Genomic DNA, 16,163 nt, shown 5'->3' on the forward strand with positions numbered 1-16,163 from the left:
ATGATCTTGTGGGGTTTTTAAAAGTTATTTTGGAATTCGTACTGCTATATCAGCTCACAAAATGTTATAGGTGGAAAAAATCACAGGGTTGCTGTAAAATATAATCCCACCCACAAACTCATTCACATACAATCTGTAAATTTGGGGAGGTCACACACCTCACCTGTGCTAATACTGGCAGTCTTTGGCCTCCACAGGCACACCCGGTGTGTAGGGCCTCCAGCCACAGGCACTGTCTACCCTGAAAAGGGGTCCTTTGACTGGGAAGATGACAGGCAGCGTAAATTAATAATGCAGAGTTTTAAAGAATAAAAGCTTTACTGAATTAAAAGAAGCTTCTTCATAAACAACATGGTTCCAAACAGTTTGACTGAGATTGCACGCAGACTCTGCTCACGGCTGAGACAGACAGACTCTTGCTGAAATCTTACAGAGAGCACAATGTGCAACTGGCTACTACGTCACATGTCAGAATGACTCCACAGTTAGCAGTTAAGCCTGAATAAATTGAGGAGGCCCAAATGACTGTGCAGTCCCTGCACTTCCCAGCCTGCTTGGCTGCTTCTGCTCTCATGTGTCTTTGTCACGTGACCAAAGATTCATGCAGTCGCTGTCATTGGATGCTGATAGGTTGTATCTCAGCTTGTCAGTCACTCTGACATTGGCTACAAAGAATAAGAGGAACAGAAATGCTTTTGAGGTGCAGCTTCCGTATCAATCCTGAGAGCCATTCCATGGACTCTGCACCCGTTTCTGATGACAGGTGTACATTATCCTCATCCTCAGCGGAAAAGACATTAAAGATGGAAGCCTGAGAGAGAGGAAAAGGTTTCTGGCTGCTTCCTGGGTGGGATGGCGGAAACAAAGAGCCGCTTCTGAGAAGGCCTCTCCCCTCCTCTCTTGTCACGGCTAAAAATTGGCCGCTGTTTCTTTAATGCTTAAAAAGCTGTGGGTTGTATATATAGAGTGAGAAATGTTAGTTTGGTGTTGGGTTGGTTGTTTGGTGAAAGCTGGCAGTGTTGATGTGTGTACAGTTGGTCAGTCGCTTTTGCAGAAAGACTTTTGAGAATACAGTGGTACCTCGGGTTAAGTACTTAATTCGTTCCGGAGTTCCATTCGTAACCTGAAACTGTTCTTAACCTGAAGCACCACTTTAGCTAATGGGGCCTCCTGCTGCCGCTGCACCACCACCACAATATTTCTGTTTTCATCCTGAAGCAAAGTTCTTAACCTGAGGGATTATTTCTCAGTTATCGGAGTCTGTAACCTGAAGCGTCTGTAACCTGAAGCGTCTTTAACCCGAGGTACCACTGTAAAAGCAGAAAGTACTCTGCAAGGATGCTCTTCTCGTGGACTCTTTCATGCTGACAAGGGCCCAAGGACCAGGCTGAGGCGAACAAGGGAGGCCAGAACCTTCTCTTTTCTTTCCACAAATACTGACATCTCTTCCTCTGGACTTCCTCTCCTCTCCAGGGGACCAAGGAATGGACTGGGCAGAATCGCTGTGTCTGGACAGGGCAGGGCTTATGGGGCAGGAAGAGGATGGAGATTGCGGGAAGGAAGGGTGGGGGCAGGACCCCCACTTTCCAGGGATCCCTCTCTGCTCGCCTTGAAGGGGGGGGGTCGATTACTGGGCGGGAGAGAGAGGCCAAGGCTGTTCCACCAGAGATCCCCCGCAGCTGCCACAATGGAGACGCGATATCTCCCCCCCCCCCCGCCGCCAATGCTGCCCTTCCCTGCCCCAGGGATGCTCCTCTCCCTCCCCCCCACTTCCTTGACCCCCTCCCTCTCTCCTGAGTCTCCCCTGCATCCAGAGGCTCCCTTGGCTCTGTTCACCCCACACCCTGCGCCCCCATCTCTCCAGCCGGAGGCGCCCCCCCCAGAGAACATGGGAGGGACAGGGGGGTCTCTATCCAGGCGTCTCTCGCGCCGCTTAACCCTTTCATGGGCCGCTTTTCTCCGCGCAGAGCCAGGGGAGACGGGTGAGGGGTCCGCCCTGCGAGGAAAGCCCCCTGGGGGCGCCTGGGGGAGCTGGCGGGGGTCTCTGGGTCCTTTTCCCCCCCTCTCCGCCCCCCCCCGCGACCCCTTTACCTCTTTCTCCTCGCTCCCGATCCTCCTTTCCTGCAACATCCACGGGGGGGGGGTCCCCTGCCTCCTCCCTCCCCTTTCCGAAAGCGCCCCCCTCCCAGCTATGGGGCAGAGGAGCAATCCGGAGTGGAAGCTCCACTTCCGGGAGAAGCAGGCAGGCCGGGAGGGGGGCTCCCCGCCCCACATTTCTGGAGCAGAAACCGGATTGGAGGAGGAGGAGGAGGAGGAGCAATGTATTGGGGGTGTGATTTGGGATTGTGTGGGCGGAATGAGAGAAGGATGTGCCGGGAGGGGAGGGAAAGTGTTGAGCGGGTGGGGGGGGGGAGAAGGAGGAGTAGAAACCCCCCCCCCGGTCTTCCTTCTGGGATCAGGAGAGGGGGAGGGGCTGATCCCGACAATCCAACAGCGAAGTCACAAAATGAGTTCTGCATTTAAATCAGATCAGACTCCGAGTTCGTGTTTTGGCAACATGACAGGTCTGTCCGTCGGGATGCCTGAGGATTCCTGCTCCCTGCCTTTTCCTGGCCAGCCTGAGAGATCATCGGAAAGAGATCATCTGTGTATCTGAAGAAGTGTGCATGCACACGAAAGCTCATACCAAGAACTAACTTAGTTGGTCTTTAAGGTGCTACTGGAAGGAATTTTTTTATTTTGACTATGTCAGACCAACACGGCTACCTATCTACTATCGGAAAGGGAGGATTTCTTGACTCCAGAATCCCTCATCGCACACCCCTTTCATTCAGGCCTAGAGATCTGCTCTTTGGACAAGCCTGCTTGGATCATGTGGATCATCAATGGATCATATGAATCATCACTGGATCATCCATGATGTCATACCCATCTCACGGAGGGGGGGGGGGCTCAGGAAAAATCTCCTGCCACGTGACTGGGGGAGTCTGGGGGCTGACGGGGGTCAGACAGGGCTGCTGTTTTGCTCTCCTTACTATTTCAGCTCAGGTTTTACTGAAATGGGTGGATTCATTGAGGAAACGGGGCTACGTTGCAAAGAGGCAAATGTGTCTACTTTGTTACCACCCAGCGAGTTGTGTTGCAAAGGCCATTTGCAGAAAGGCTCCTGTTGTATCACCTGCGGCTACATGCCGGAGTTTGGGTCTTTTTGCGGAAATGTGTCTGTGTAAATGCACTCATCCCCGTGCATTTATAATGGCAAGACATTGAATCCCATGAGATGTGCAAACTGGCTGCTTTTGGAAGCACCACTCTACAGCCCTGCCTGATGCATACTTACTTAGGAGTAACCCCTACGTGGTTCAAAGGGATTCGCTGTTCCATCTGATGCACGCTTACTCAGAAGTAAGTCCCCATAGTCGCCTTTGGCTGGACTTGACCATCCAGGGGTCCTTTACCTTGGGTATGTTAACGGAAAAAATCTGAGGGCTCTCTTGGACAAAAACAAAGACACCAACCAGGATAACTTGGAGCAAAACAGCAGCCTGTAGGCTTGGCCTTTATTGAACTGATGCATCAGGGTGTTCCCCTCACTTGCAGGAGAGAGGAAAGACCCAGAACAATGGGCTGCAAGACCTTATAAAAACTTTTGAAATTCCCCTCCTCTAGGTCAAGCCCACCCCCAGAAACATCATGCATACATTTCAGAAAGGAGGGGTTGACATCATGCATACGTTACAGAAAGGAGGGGTTGAGGGAGGAGTTGTGGTGGTAACCTGAGTGTCCTGTCACCCAGCTGGTTCCTCCTTTCCCCCTCCCCATGAGTACTTTCCAGGTGACAATGGGGAGTTTGCAGTTTCCTGCCCCCAGAGGGAAGATCTGATCATTGTCCTTTGTTTCAGCCTGTGGTGAATCCACTGTTCTTTGTCATTTTGATTGTCTTCTGTCTGGGATTATCAGGGTTGACATAGCAACTGGGCAGGGCTCCTGTGGATGTGCTGGTATGCTGGAGAGATTATGGCTGACCAGAAACCAAGCACCCCCCTTTGATCCTTTGATAGTCTTTGTCACATGGAGTAAAAAATGGAACAGTGCAAATCCGATGTATGGTTGATTTTCTATGAATTTATAACAGAAATGTGGCGTATGTAGTGTGTGAGTGTGAGTGTGTGATAGTTTGTACAAACAGAATGATTGGGGTGGGGGGGTTCCTGCTACAGTTCCCCCCTTCGGAGATAAGATTGCAAAGGTGGCTACTTTGCAATCCTTTTCTCCGCACAATTTAAGGTGGTAAATAATAACCTGGTATTCTCCGTCCCAGATGCGTGTGTCCATGTGAACCTGAAAGGGACTTGGATATCATGCTACTTTAAGGATAGAAATATAATGGTGTAAATTAATATTTTGTTGTTCAGTTACTTGTGGTATTCTAGCACCTTGGAAGAAATATTTTCTCAATAGTGATCTATGCTTTACATTTAGGCAGGAAGGTCCACTAATGACTGAAAAGTGCAGTTTGCTTCCCCCCCCCACCCATTTGTGTGTTCTCAGGTGTCAAGGTAGCTCTTCTGTGGTCTCACATCGGCATGGTGTCGCAGTAGTGGCAATCCCTGCTGAATCTACTTAGGGCTTTCATATTTATCATGTAGCCTGGTACCCACCACAGCTGGCACAGGTTTCGGACACGTCCTGAGAGAAATGTCTTTGCCTTGGCCAAAATCCATGGGCTTTCTTATTATTATTACAGGCTCTGGTCTTGCATCCTGAGAAGTTGCTCACTTGCACTTTAAGGACCAAAAAGCTAATTGCAGCCTGGATACACTTGCCCAATTCAAACTGAGTCCACTTTGAATTTATGTGCCCATGGTTCTCAACCTTTCAAACCAGTCTGTTAAAGGAAAACCGTTCTTAAAAGGGCACTTTGTCGAAATAAGACAATTTAACTCTATAAGGGATCATTCCTGCTAAACCAAAGCATATGCACCTTCATGTATCTTATAAGCTTCTCCTTGGTAAAGCAAGTTTTAGCACATTTTAAAGTGGATAGGGAAAGTTGGCAGAGTGCCAGGTGGGACAATGAAATGTGGTTATCTAAACATTGGACTACACAATAGTGTGAGCTATCAGAAAGTATAAAATGCATGAGAATTGGTGTGCAAGCAACAAGACATTAAGCATAAAAATAATTACACACAAAATAGCCCCCCCCCTTGTGGGAATAACACACTGTCAGACACATTTCAACATTCCTACATAATAACACTTAAAACAAAACAAACTAATTAAATATCAGTTGCATATCTTGACACAATTGTGATCTTTTACGCATGTATCTTTTGAATCCTGGAGCACAGAGGCTTGAGGTTCAAGTGAAAAGATGTCCTTGCAAGTCAACTCCACCCCCCTTTGTCAGGCCCACTCCCCTGGCAGTCTATATCCTTTGAAAGAGATAGCTGTGGGCACTTGAAAACTCTGGTGTCTTGTGATGACGGAAGAACTGAGTTGAGGGGTTGTTGCTGCTTTTCATCATTGCACATCTGTATAGGTGATATCCTGTAAGGGGCAGGGTTTTGGGGCTTAAAGACAGTTAGAAAAGGGAGGGGGCAAAAGGCAAAAAGGATGTCCTTCGGTTTCTGTTGGAAGCTGCAAATAATAAAAATCTTAGCGAATTAAGCGTTTCATTCATTCCAATATTATTATCACATTTTCCTATAACTACTGTTATTATCTGCCAAGTTCATTTGCTTTCCTTCACTTTGGAGAGAAAGAGAACTGTAAAAAATACAAAGGTTAAGAATACAAAAGAAAGCAAAAAATTAGATTACCAGTCAGATGAAAACAAACTTGACACAAAGACATCAGATTTAGAAAAGAATTATTATTAAATATATTATCAAAACCACGCAGATTACTACTAGACTGAAAAAAATGGGAAAACCATGGGGAAAAAAAACTTTAAATTCACCGTGTGCTAATTGATAAAAGAACTTCATGAAACTGACTTTCAACATGTGATGAACATGTCCCCAAAGTAAAACACACACACACAAAATGACCTATGAGGAACCAAATAAATAAATGCTAAAACACACAATTAATAAGTAACCTGAAGTAATCTGTTTTGGCATTCTAACATCGCAAATGAAAATAAAATAAGTGTTTCTTGATGTGACAACATCAACTGTAATGTTAATACTGGGAAATGAGTTAATACCAAGAAAAATGAATGGTAATTTAAAGTTGTGCAGGTACCTTGCACTAGCCAAAATGACAGAATAAGAAATGCTCAGGCAAAAAGGTAAACAAATACCATTCCACAAACAATGTTTGGTTGTGGAAGTCACTAATATAGCATGGATTCAGACTTGTTTCGCAGAACAGAAAGAAAGTTGCTGTGGGAGGAAAAAGGGACAAACACTTTGTTATCGGGGTTCACATATCCTGTTAAAAGGGAAAATTATTTCATGTGAGAAGCTTGTCAGGAAATGCTGTTCCTAAAATTCCCATTGAGGGGGGGGGTGCTTTGATATTTACCTGTGAAAAGAATTTGGCATGTTAAGATTTGAAACCTGGAAGGCTCTTGGCTTTTGATGGGCTAGTTTTTTGTTTGTTTGTTGTTGTTTTTTTTTTTTTTTTTAAAGCCTTTTGTCTTACGTAGCCTCTGGAGCAAAGAAACATTTAGGGTGATTTCCCTCAATGGTTTAAAGTTTTTGCATTTGGATAAATTTCTCTCTGTAGTTGTCCAAGAAACCTCCCCTCCCCCTTACAGTTCCCCCCTTCCTCTCTCTCTCTTCTTTAGCTAATCTGGCCTCTGTGCATGTGCAGAGTTCATGTCTCAGCAAACGTTTTATAGTATTGAAATGTTGCATCCTTTGGCTAAATTACCATCCTTTGGCTAAATTACCATGTGAATAAGGGAAAGGAAGGGTAAGGAGTAGATTTTGAAAACAGGGTTTGATTTTAACCAAAAAAGAGAAACTCAGCAATTTAGGTATTCACCAAAGCTAGCAATTTCAGCCCAAGCAAACTGAGACTGCTTCCTTTATGTACAGGAAAGGGCTAATATCCCTCTGGCCATTCGCGGAACAATCAACCGCTCTCTTATTTATGAGTAAAAATGGCCAGAGTTAGAATTCATAGGATTTTTTTTTTTTTTTTAACTTCTCAGCCATTTCAGCCTTACCATTTGCAGACAAAAAATATTATTATTATTATTAATATTATTATTATTTCCTGCCCTTTATTCACAGGAATGGTCAAGGCTAATTCTACTTGATTATTCATTTGTATGTGCTTAAACTTTGAGTAGACTTTTAAGTCTGATTTTTAAATAGTAGACAAAATGATAAACACTGTAATCACTCAAATGCTTGGTATTACCAGTTGGGCTTCACCTCTCACCTTTTAAAACTAAAGAGCAAAGCTAGGCTGAATTTCAACTCCATTACCACACCAGAATTTAAGAATTACCCTCCAATGCTTGCAGACACATGGTCTTCCACACAGCCACAAATTGGGAGAGTTGAAAGGGACCCTGGGGTCATCTAGTCCAACCCTCCAAAATATAGGGTTCACAGCAAGATTTCACAGCAAGATTTGTACTACCAAAGAGGCATACACATTTAAGTACAGATTTACAGCTGGGAAAGGAAACATCTATACTCCTGAGAGGATCTCTTATAAAGCACAGTTAAAGCAGCCCTAGATTTGATTTTTTTTTTTTTTAAGGGGATACACAAGTGTTGCCCCCTCCCCTCTTTGCAGTTTCCTTTAAAGGAAGCTTGCTCGGGAGTAAATTTACCTAGCACAGAAGTAAGAAGGGAGAAACCAACTGAAAGAGGCAGAGTGAAACAAGGGGGAGGGGGGGCATTTTCTAACAAAAGAGGCCATGAAGTCTTATAGGGACTGATATCAGGAGCCTTACAATAACTCTTCTGTCCAACCAAATCAAAGTTGAAACTGGACTCAAATATTTTTTCTTAGAATGAACACCATACTTTTATAGGCATACGCTTAATGAAATACATACACTGCATTTTAGCTTGAGAGAGCAGTTGTGCTCAACTAGGCTTTTGCAGCAGAAACATTTGGTTAACTTCTCCTTCCAAAATAGACTGGAGCAAACTCAAAAGTTACAATAAAACATCATTTACCATTAGACTTAAAATCACCCTCCTCACTTAAAACTAGAAGAAAGAGGTGGGGTAATCCCCCTTTCAGAACACAAGTAGCACGTGTACAGGATTTCACCACTTGGGAGGGAAACTCTCTTTTAGAGCCTCTCTCAAATAACAAAGATTTGTACACTCCATTCTCCATTTTGTTTTGTTTAAGATCAATAAGGCGCAACATGGCTTCCTTAGATTTACAATTTTGAAGCAAGCTTGCAATTTAAAACTATGTGCATTTAAGAACAGTTTGTGGATGCCAAGGCCAATGTAAATACAAACCCTTGAAATATTTATTTTAAGAGAAACTAAGATCTCTAATGCTGGGCTGTTATTATATCTACTGCCTTCTGAGCACCATTAAGTTTACAGTTTCATGTTCTAGCTCTAGGCTACAGTTTAACAACACAAACTTGACCATTTTTTCCCCTTTATTTTATTTCTATTTTTTTTTCTCTAATTGGAGATGACAAGCTGGAGGGGCATATTAGAATCCTCTCTGGGGCAAAAAGGCTTCATGGAAGCTTTGTTGCCAGGAGGAGTCCAATCAGAGTGTTGAGAAGAGTGGGCCCCCATTACTCTGTGATTTAGAGGGGTAATTCGCAAGCGGTGTGCACTAAAGTTTAAAGATGGACGGACAAAGAGAAGAAAACAAGAAACACAACACAAAGAGAGGAAGTGGGTAGAGAAAATAGTATTCTTTCAGTAATTTTTTTTTTTAAGGTACCTCTGTTTATCTCTATTTTAACGTGGCCTTTCCTACCACTGAACCATGATCAAATCATCCTCAATAAACCTCATTCATCAGCCTCAAAACCTCCGGGTCTCTCTCTTCACCCGATACACAAGCACGGATCCTGGAATTTTTTTTTTTTTTACTGCAGTACTGCCTACACAACTGGTCCTAGTGCGGGGCCCCACCTCGTGAACCGCCCCTTCTTCCCTCCACGACAGCCTCCTGCCTAGCCTTTGAGACTAAGTTTGGAACTCCCTACTGGACGCCTGCGCTGTGCAGTGCCAGATTGGGGGTCCGAGAAAACAAAGTTTTGAAAGGGGAGCAAACGACCTTGCGTTCTCACATACCCAGGTCATCCCTAACAAAGGTCGCCAGGCAGGAGGGGCAGCTTCATTTGCAGAGTTAGGGTAGGTGGAGAGTAAGAGAATACTTGAAAGACTCCCCTGGACGACTCCGAGAGAGGGATGTCAGAGAAACAGTAAAAGAGCCACGCTTTCCCGGACTCAATTCCAAGACGGAAAACGGGGGAGAAAAGAGATAGAGATTAAGATGTTCCTGGACGACCCCGGGGGGGAACATCGGAAAACAGCAAAAGGTACCACAATTTCCCCGGCCACACACCGTGTAAGAAATTGAGGGGAGAGAAAGAGAAAGGTTTTGGCGTACCCAGACGACTCCGAGAGGTATGCGCCACACAGTAAAGTTCCGCGATCTCCCTGGCCACTTTCCGAAGGGGAGAATCGGGTTAGAAAAGGGTAAAGTTAGAGCGCACCCGGCCGACTCCGAGGGGCTACGCCAGAAATGAAAGAAGGAAAGTCTGGCTGTCGTGGGGTCGTTACTTTTCCACCCCCCTCCCAATGTATTTACCTCAAACCATACTCACGTTCGAAGATGTCCCCCCGCAGATCCCGAGATCCTTTTCCCTTAGCCGGCTTTGACCTCGCCTTTGCTCCCCTGGTTGAGCTTTTGGTGACGATTGATTACCGCCCGCAAAGAGGAGGCAGGGAGAGGAAGAAGGATCTCTGGGCTAAGGTTGCCCAGTGGCGCCTGATCCCTTCTATCTCCCCTCTCACCTTTACAGGAGAACCAAGGGTCCCATCTGGGGTGCCAACTGTTAACGGAAAAAATCTGAGGGCTCTCTTGGACAAAAACAAAGACACCAACCAGGATAACTTGGAGCAAAACAGCAGCCTGTAGGCTTGGCCTTTATTGAACTGATGCATCAGGGTGTTCCCCTCACTTGCAGGAGAGAGGAAAGACCCAGAACAATGGGCTGCAAGACCTTATAAAAACTTTTGAAATTCCCCTCCTCTAGGTCAAGCCCACCCCCAGAAACATCATGCATACATTTCAGAAAGGAGGGGTTGACATCATGCATACGTTACAGAAAGGAGGGGTTGAGGGAGGAGTTGTGGTGGTAACCTGAGTGTCCTGTCACCCAGCTGGTTCCTCCTTTCCCCCTCCCCATGAGTACTTTCCAGGTGACAATGGGGAGTTTGCAGTTTCCTGCCCCCAGAGGGAAGATCTGATCATTGTCCTTTGTTTCAGCCTGTGGTGAATCCACTGTTCTTTGTCATTTTGATTGTCTTCTGTCTGGGATTATCAGGGTTGACATAGCAACTGGGCAGGGCTCCTGTGGATGTGCTGGTATGCTGGAGAGATTATGGCTGACCAGAAACCAAGCACCCCCCTTTGATCCTTTGATAGTCTTTGTCACATGGAGTAAAAAATGGAACAGTGCAAATCCGATGTATGGTTGATTTTCTATGAATTTATAACAGAAATGTGGCGTATGTAGTGTGTGAGTGTGAGTGTGTGATAGTTTGTACAAACAGAATGATTGGGGTGGGGGGGTTCCTGCTACAGTTAACAGGGGCCAGCCCCCTGCTGCAGCCCCAGCCCCTGCTGGCTGGTCACATCTTCCACGCCAAGAAACTGGGCAGAGCCTTTAGGAGCCTCTGGCTGAACCTGCTGCTCTTCTCCCTGGCACCGCCATCTCCACGCAGGTGCCCCCGAGGCAGGTTGGCCTGCAGTTCCCCTCAGTGCCAGCCAGCACGATGCCTGCACTCAGAACACCTGGAGGGCACTGGCTGAAGTCTGGGAGCCCTCGGTGCCAATGCGCAGCTGCTTTGCTTTTCCTTAGCCTGGCGGACATCAACACAGCACCCTACAGGGGGGTGGTCTCTTGTTCAGATGCCCTCCCTGGGGAAGAGTCGTTGGCCACAGGAAAGTGTGCCAGGAGGGGCCATTGAGAGGGCAGTACAGCACAGCCAGTGGGGAGAGTGCCTTCCTTGGGTGGGGTGGGGGGAGCTTGGATGGCCCCCTGCCTGTGATGCTTAGCTGAGATTACTACTATGCTGGGGGTTCAACTAGATGACTCAGGAGGGCCCTCCCTACTTTACAGTTCGAAGCCCCCGCACTGCCCCCTCCACACCACCCAGATGGGACTCTCTTGTCCAACCCCACAAGGCCATTCCTCTGTCTGGACGGGGAGGGGGAGATAAGGTTCGCCAGCACTGCAGCCCCTAACTTTCAAGCTGGGGCAGAGATGCAGATGCTCCAGGGTCTGGGCTGGCCACAGGCCCCCATGGGCGTGGATGTTGAGCCTTTCTTTGGGAGGGGGGGTGTTACAGAAAAATCTAGGTGCGAGGCTGCTCAGTCCCCCAGCTCGTCGGGCTGAGCCCTGCGGGTCCCTGTGGAATAAAGGGAGGAGTCCAGCCAACCGGAGCAAAGAAAGAGAGATTGCAAGGAGAGAGATTGCAAGGAGCTCCAAAGGGACTTCTCCAAACGGGCTGAATGTGCCGAAAATACAGTTCATTGTCAATGAGATTAAAGTGATGCATGTTGGGCGGAAAAAACCCTACGCCCATTAATATAATGTACAGGCTCATGGGTCTGAACTGGATTTCTCTGTGTGCTCTGGGCCACCTCATGAGAAGAGAAGACTCCCTGGAAAAGACCCTGATGTTGGGAAAGATGGAGGGCACAAGGAGAAGGGGACGACAGAGAATGAGATGGTTGGACGGTGTTCTTGAGGCTAGCGGCATGTCTATGGGGTCACGAAGAGTCGGATACAACTAAACGACTAAACAACAACAAGTGTGCTCTGGGAGACCTGGGGAGAGGGGAGCTGGTCACAGCAGGAGGGGGAGTCTCCCTGGATGCTTCAGCAGCCGGCCTCCTCTGGGTCTCCTGGCCCCCTCCTCTCCCCTCTCTGAGCCTAAACTGCTCTCTGCCCCAGCCTCTTCCTGCTCACCAAACCCTGTTTCCTCCTCAGCTTCCAACACCTCCCCTCCCGTTCTGCTCCCTTTCCTCCCTCTTTCTGCTCACTGCCATCCACCCCACCAGTCCCCCAGGATCTAAGCCTTTTTCCCTTGTAGGTCCCCCAACTGGTGCCTCCCCCCCCCCTGCACCCAGCTGTTCCATGACAGCAAAAGCAGAAACAACAGTAAAACCAGTATGATAGCAATATGATCTGTGGGCCTCTGGTAGGAAAACTCCCTAGCAGCATGACTGAATAAAAACTTCTGGGACTATGGAAACGTACTACCTTCCCCAAACCCCAGAATAAGGAGGAGCTCTGGGGTTGCCCCATGGGGTTCAAGAGTGAAGATGGGCCCATCAGGACACTTCCCTGGTCCCCGCAGCCCCTCCATTCCCCTCTTGCAATTAGGCTTGGGGGGAAATCACCCATTAATTTACAGTATTATCAGTCTTCTTCAGAATGCTTAGGAGGCAGGGATGAAGTTTGGGTGAAGAAGCAGTGCTTGGAGATCATGCGGTGGGGGGATGACAGAGTTTGGTGCAAAAACCGTCTTGCATGCTTGAGTAGAGCAACTCCAGGGCATGAGCCAAGTAGCAGCAGGGTAGGGGCCACGTACAGAGCAAGTCCCACACTGAGGTCAAAAACACACACAGAGGCAGCAGGACTTCTTCAGTAATAGTTTACTGAGCTTTCAAAGCATACAGTTCTCACTGGGTCCCCAGTGAGGCACAAAACTTGGCTCCTGAGAGCAAATCCAGTTTCAGCAATAGAAAAATACAGCACACAGGATGTCTAAGTCAGGCACACAAACCGGCAGAAGGGAGCAAGGGAGGAAAGAGGCTGGAAGGACACAGGGCAATGGAGGTGTGTCTTTCGCTTCCTGTCGTCTGGGAGGGAATTCAGCAATTTGAAATCTGCAGGGGCTTCCCGAAGAAAAGCTTTCTGCCAGCTGCTTCCAGGCAAATGAGCATCCCAGAAATCCAGATTCACCAACTCCCCCTCACTATCAAAAGGTACCTTACATCTAAAATTATACTCACTAGAGTGAGACGTTACCTTCATTATTTCATTACTATACAGATTTACATATAAACAGCAGAACCTCAAATACATGACATGCTTTTAAGATGGATTTCCTGCTGAGTTCATTGCTGTGAACGAAAGAGTGGACTCTGAAAGGAACATGTCCCACACTCCATACATCTCAATGGGTTCTCCCCTCTGAGTCCTTAGATGTTCCTTAAACACTCCATTATAACTAAAGCACTTTATGCAATCTTTCCCTTTAAACAGCTTCTCCTCTTTGAGGGTTGATGGGTTTGTAGGGTGTCAACTGTTAAAGTTCTTCCAGTCCATGAGTCTCTTGATGTAGGACTTCCACTAGGACTGAACCTCTGTCTATTTGACATTTATAGGGTTTCTCTCATGTGGGAGTTTGTTGATGTAAATCAAGGGTTCCACTCGGACTGAAGCTCCTTCCAAACTCCATACATTTAAATGGTTTCTTCCCTGTGTGTCTGCTGAGGTTTTCTAAGGTTTCCCCTTTGACTGAAGCTTTTTCCGCACTTCATGCATTTAAATGGTTTCTCCCCTGTGTGAGTCAGATGATGTCTTCTAAGGCTTGCATTGAAACTGAAGCTCTTTGTATTGATGGAAGAGATTCATAAAGACCAAGCGGGCTTTCTCCCGGGAAGACACTTGTCTGATAATTTGAGGAACATAATTGATATTTTGGAAAAACTAGAAGTGAATATAAACACTAAAGCAGTTCTGAAATTTGTGGATGCGGAGAAAGCTTTTGACAATATCTCTTGGAGTTTCATGAAGAAGAACCTACAGGGGATGGGGGTAGGCCAAGGTTTTGAAAATGGTATAGGTGCAATATACTCTGAACAAAAGGCTAAATTAATTGTAAATAATGTGGTGACGGAAGAATTTAAGATAGAAAAAGGGACACGACAGGGGTGCCCAATCTCCCCACTGCTTTTCATATCGGTCCTGGAGGCTACTTCTTGAAAATACAGACATTTTGGATCTAGAAGGCTTTAACAACGTACCGTATTTTTCGCTCTATAACACGCAGATTTTTTCTCCTAAAAAGGAAGGGGAAATGTCTGTGCGTGTTATGGAGCGAATGTGTGGTCCCTGGAGCCGAAAAATAAAGCAAAAATCAAACCGCGCTTCAGGGAGAAGGGAGCTCCGTGAGAGAGGAAGCTGTTCTTTCCTGCATTCTGCCTCAGGGTCTTACTGCCCACCCTGCTCTGTTTTGTTACTGTGTTTGCTCAAACGGAACAAAGAGCAGGGAAAGCCCCTCCCCTCCAGGCAAGGAGAGAGGAGAGCAGAGCGTCGCTCTATCCTGTCCCTGCTCCGGAGGGAACAATGTTTGTGAAGGGAAGAGAGATTACAGGTTCGGCTTAAAATTATGATTTGACTTCCTGCTTTTTGTTTTTGGGGACACACAGCATTCAAATATGCTTTCTTCCATTTAAAAGGATGAAATCCTTAAACAGTGGCTGGCTTGGGTGGGTGGGTGGGGGAAAACTTTTGCCTTCCTTTCCTCACGTTATAGCCGTCTCCTGCATTCTTAGCCTTCTGTGTTTTTCCTTCCCTCCCCACTTAAAATGTGGTTACAAAGCATGGATCCACATGGATCCTCAGGATCTTTGCATTGGGTCACCCCAAATTCACCATCAGAGCACACAGCATGTCCATGGCTACAGCCTGCCCCCCCCAAAAAAAAATCACGCACCCACTGTTGCCTGGGGCTGCAATGGTGCAAAAACGTGGTTACAAAGCATGGATCCACAGGGATTCTCAGGATTTTTGCATTGGGTCACCCCAAATTCACCATCAGAGCACATAGCATGTCCATGGCTACAGCCTGCCCCCCCCCCAAAAAAAAAATCACGCACCCACTGTTGCCTGGGGCTGCAATGGTGCAAAAACGTGGTTACAAAGCATGGATCCACAGGGATTCTCAGGATTTTTGCATTGGGTCACCCCAAATTCACCATCAGATCACATGTCTGTGGCCACAGCATGAAGCACAAAAATGATACGTCCACTGTTTCATTCAGAATATTTTTTCCCTTGTTTTCCTCCTCTAAAAACGATGTGCGTGTTATGGTCAGGTGCGTGTTATAGAGCGAAAAATACGGTATTTGGATGGCATGCATATTTATGGTATTATAAGGTCAAATCACATAAAGCATTCAAAAATCATATTGTCAGGAAAGCATTGTTTAATGTTTGGATAAGATACAAGGATTTATTGGAAAATAAAACCCCAAGGTGGTTGTCACCAATGGAAGCGAAAGCTCTGAAAAGGCTTTCATTGTAAACATCTTAAAGCAAGGATTTGACAACTAAGGTCGAGAGAAGAGCTTTTTTTTTTTGGATAAAAGTTATTAATTGCACGGATTGATAGTATAAGTAATTGCGCTGGAGGATAAGAGTTAATATTTTTCATTAAAGTGCCATCCCTCCCGGGACCGGGAGTGATCCGCGAGAGGAGCCTGCTGAGGAGACACACTGGCTGTCAAACTAGCTGTCAAAGTCAGAAAAATAGAGAACTTTTATTTTGGACGTTCTTGCCGGTTACACTGGATACAATATAGTTACAAGTTGCTGAAAATAAATAAGGACTGAAACAAATTAACTTGGCTTTTGGGTTGGAAGTGAAAGGAATACTGAATAACCAGAATCCCTCTAGAGGGGGTTCAGGGACATTACAAGAATGGAAATAGGCCAGAAAATGCTAGCTGACCTGGACGAGGTTGCTTTTCTCATGGGAAAGTTGCGAAGGATGTATGAGCAAGGTCATGTTTTGTCTACAAGTGCCATAACTTCTAAGTCAACAGTAAATGAGTTGGAAAAGGACTTGACGTACAAAACCCAGGCAGCAGAACAAGAAAAGAACCTAGGAAAAATTGAGGAAGTGGAAGAAGTGGAAGAAGAGATACACGCTGAACAGAAGGAGCAGGAAGGAGGGGCT

At 46.4% G+C, this 16,163-nt stretch overlaps 1 protein-coding gene and 2 long non-coding RNA genes across 5 annotated transcripts in view; 1 reads left to right on the forward strand and 2 right to left on the reverse strand.

Moving 5' to 3' along the window:
* LOC308595596 (uncharacterized protein) overlaps window positions 1-2,397 on the reverse strand; it is a 42,370-nt gene extending 39,973 nt beyond the window's left edge. Inside the window, exons 1-2 of one of the 3 annotated variants that reach the window (XM_081210023.1) lie at window positions 2,092-2,357; window positions 164-260 (exon numbers count right to left, since the gene is read on the reverse strand). The gene's annotated coding sequence lies outside the window, so the exon portion shown is untranslated. The other 2 variants (XM_081210024.1, XR_014012090.1) reach the window with 2 other exon arrangements.
* LOC308595938 overlaps window positions 1-14,495 on the reverse strand; it is an 82,862-nt gene extending 68,367 nt beyond the window's left edge. Inside the window, exon 1 of the long non-coding RNA XR_014012236.1 lies at window positions 14,227-14,495. This is a non-coding gene — a long non-coding RNA (uncharacterized lncRNA). The remainder of the gene's footprint in view (window positions 1-14,226) is intronic.
* Window positions 4,087-5,198, forward strand: LOC308595862. Its single transcript, XR_014012141.1, has 2 exons — window positions 4,087-4,314; window positions 4,434-5,198. It is a non-coding gene; the product is annotated as an uncharacterized lncRNA (long non-coding RNA).
* Window positions 14,496-16,163: the final 1,668 nt, after the last annotated feature.

Source organism: Podarcis bocagei (assembly GCF_964188305.1).
Source record: "Podarcis bocagei genome assembly, chromosome: 10".
Lineage (NCBI taxonomy): Eukaryota > Metazoa > Chordata > Lepidosauria > Squamata > Lacertidae > Podarcis > Podarcis bocagei.